Source organism: Aotus nancymaae, unplaced genomic scaffold (genome assembly GCF_030222135.1).
Source record: "Aotus nancymaae isolate 86718 unplaced genomic scaffold, 86718_ANA_hifiasm-v0.15.2.pri h1tg000039l, whole genome shotgun sequence".
NCBI classification, from domain to species: Eukaryota; Metazoa; Chordata; class Mammalia; order Primates; family Aotidae; genus Aotus; species Aotus nancymaae.
In genome coordinates, this window is record NW_026988453.1 from 12,321,154 (window position 1) to 12,325,000 (window position 3,847).

Consider the following 3,847-nt stretch of genomic DNA (forward strand, 5'->3'; position numbering starts at 1 on the left):
GGGACTTAGGAGGTGATGGGAAAAAAGAAGGCACAGAGAGAGGAACAGAGTTAGAGAAGGAAGTTGGGTTTGGCTTAAAGGGGTGTATGTGCATTAGCCCTCGGGGAGCTCTGGTCCAAGGAGCTGTTTTACAGGCTGCCCCTGGGTTACAGCCACAGCAACACTGACTTGGTATTGCAGCATGGTGAAGTGCAAACACACTTTAAGGCTTAGCTTTGGTGGGTCTCCTTGAGCTTCAGTGACACAGGTGGGACCTAGATGTCCCCATAGCACCCTGTAGACTCAACAGTGAGACAGGAAAGGCTGCTGAGCTCTCAAAAGGCCTGTCATGGGGCTCATTATGACAAGGGAAGGGGACTCAGAGCAGAGGTTAGGTAGGAAGATGGAAGCTGTGGCAGAGACAGAGACAGAGGGGTCTACCAGGCAGGCCAGGGAAGTCAGTTAGAAAGGACTACTGCCCTTGATCAAACCAAGGGGGTAACACCAACCACTGGCATCATCACTGGAGGCCAACAGAGAATCCAAAGACAACATCAACATTTCTTCATTGTCCCATCCCAGAGCCAAGTGAGTCCCCACTCCCACCCTGCCACACACTCAGGCATTATCTCAGAAAAGAAGAGGAAAGAATAGGAGAGACTGAGTACAATCCCTATATCTGGGACATTACCTTCAGGGAATGTTGACATTAACAGAATGAACCACGTTTTAAACCATGGTAGATTAAACTTTATTCTCTTTGTCACCACTCAGGATATGGGGGCTTGTAAGGAAGACCAGATAAGACATAGACCACGTTTGCTGAATATGAGTGTAGATAAAAAATTACGATTCATCAGGCAACTTTGCCTATCCCCTACAGAGGCTAAATTTATCCTGACCTCTCTGTTTCTGTGGCTCTAATGTACCTGAAGAGCTTTCATCCTGTCCACCTAACTCTTGCTTACCCGTGTGTCCTTATCGCAGCTCATCTCATCCAGAAGTTGTCCCTGAGTCCTCCAGCCTCCATAGGTGCCATCCTTCACTTGTTTCTTCCTTCACCTGTGTGCCCAGATCGAACGTCTATGGACCAAGCACTAGGGATACAAATATGGCTACCGCACAAGGCATTTGCAAATGTCTTCAGAATCTCGCAGCACTTAGAGACTTTGATCATTAGGTTTTAGGTACATACAGTTACTGATGCTTCGCACAAAGTTGACCCTTAATAAACCTTGGTTGAACGAATGAAGAACAACTTAATCTTGGATTCTTGTCCATCCTCTTCCTGTTTGTTCTCCTAACAAACAAAGCATGGCTGCAGCAGCACATGCTCTCATGAGGGCAGGGGATGATAAGCTTCTAAATCGTTTCTCAGGTTCCAGTGGTACCTCTAAGTGAACACCTGCAAGTTCTCTCTGCTTCCCAGGGTCATGCAGGGTGGTGATGCTGCTGTACAGGGAGCTATTGTAGCTTAAAACAACAGCTTCAGTGGCTTGGAACCTCTAGCTTTTATCTGGGTTTTGTTGTTGTTATTGTTGTTTTTTGGTTGCTACCCAGCTCAGGGGAATAAGAAAAAGAAGGATACATTTCACACGATTTCTCCTTCCTGTTCGTTAACAAGTTTAGCAGTCTACCACTAAGACCTGCTTTGGGAGAAAAAAAAAATCTCTTATTTTTTCTTCTTTCTCTTTATTCCTATAGCTACCAGGTAGGTCCAGATCTTCACCCTCAGAAACATCCCTCCAGGTTCCCCAGGCTGCCGTTTAGATAAAACGCCCCTCACTCTGATGTACACCCTCCCTTCTGACTCACTGACAATCCTAATCATTTTCATCCCAATGGACAGAACTGTCCTGGCACCAAGGAAGCCTGTAATAAATAATTATTGAATAACCAGGCACATTTCACCCTTTATCTGACATGTCAAGTCTAAACTACTCCACCTGGAATTCAAGCAACTTTACACTCGGCCTCCTCGAGTCTCCTCTCTAACTGTTTTGTAGCTGACCCCTCTACTCTAGGGCTCCAGATCCCTCATCACTTTCCATCAGGGCCCAGGATGATCCTGACCTTAGGCAGAAGACTCTCTATCCAGGCATCCTAACATTGGCCCTTATCCCCTCTTTCTTCAACCATCTTAATTCTATCCATGCTTTCATTGATCTGAAGAGGCCCTCGATGAATGCCCATGCTGTTCAGTCCAGTCCCACTTCCTATAAGAAGCCCTCTGACTACGCCTGTGTGGGACTTGTTCCTGCTTGCCTGCAACTCTCTCTTCCATTGGTTTGCTTGTATTGATCTCTCACATGGCTACGCAAATGTCACCCCTACTACTGTAAAAGTTCTCTGAAGCCAGGGGCTATTGTACTTTCTTTTTTCATCCTCTTTTTATTTTTTTATCTTTTAATATGGTTTTTCCTTTTATTGATACATAATATTTTACATATGTATGGGGTACATGTGAGTGTTTGTTAAATGCATAGAATGTGTAATGACTGGGTTCTAGCTACTTTGAAATATATAATAGGTTGTTGCTAACTACAGTCACCTTAATTGGCTATTGAATTTGAATCACTCAGGGGCTCAAGGACAGACATGTTTGACCCACCACTGCCACCACCGGAGCCCAAAGACTAGCTCACCTGGCATTCCAGTCCCCAGCAAAACTTCTCCACATCCTCCACTAAGCCACCAAGAAAATTACAGATACCACTGACACTGTTTACAGCCAAAGAAATCATACAGAGACTACACTAGTGCACACACCCAGATTCAAAGCCAAATGCCTTATTCAACTAACACCATAGATTCATCCTCATGAAAAAGTCTTCTCCTACGAAAGCAAATTCAAAAAACTGGAAGAAGTGACTGTTACACCAGATGCACAGATACCAGTATAAAAGCAGGAAACATGAAAAAATAAGGAAATGTGACACTTCAAAGGAACACAATTAACTCTCCAGCAACAGATGCCAATTAAAACTAAATACATGAAATCCTGAAAAGAAGGAATTCAAGTTATTGAGGCTAAAGAAGCTCAGTGAGATACAAGAGAATTCTACAAAACAATACAAAGAACTCAGAAAAAAACAATTCACACTATGAATGAGAAATCTGCCAAAAACACAGAGATCATAAAAAAGAACCAAACAGAAATTCTGGAACTGAAGAATTCATTAAATAAAATATAAAATATAATACATCCAAAAGGTTCAATAGACCGGATCAAGCAGATAAAAGAATCTCAGAACTTGAAGACAGGCCTTTTGAAATAACACAGTCAGACAAAATTTTTAAAAGGAATTAAAAAGAATGAGCAAAGCCTTTATGACATATAGAACACCATAAAGCGAACAAATATTCAAATAATCTTCTTTTTAAATCTCCCATCTCACCATCCTCACACACTACAGAACAGCCATATTGGCATCACACGTAAAAACCAGCAGAGCTCCAGGCACACAGCAAGCGCTCAATATATGCTGGTGAATTCACGACTTTCTCTTTTGATAACTCCTTTAGCCAGTTCCTAGTGAATTTTCCAAGTACATGTGCCTTGTTCCTCTATGTGTTAGACTTGGGGCATTTAAGGAATGTGGACAGGCAGAGGGCTAACTTCAAAAGACCATTGAGAAAACTTCTCCATTTAGTCTGACCTAATCGGGTTACTCTCCAATTTTCCGCAGAAAATTTCCTCCCATTTCCCCCTTCCTTGAGGCAGGAAGAGGAAAGAAAAGGCGAGTGTGCTGGAGAACTCTAATCATACTGAAGCAGACAGGCAAGTGTCCTTTACTTATTGCAATGTTCATTTTCTGGCATTGTTAATGCCAGCACGCATGAGAGGGAGGGAGCATTTAGCAGAAAA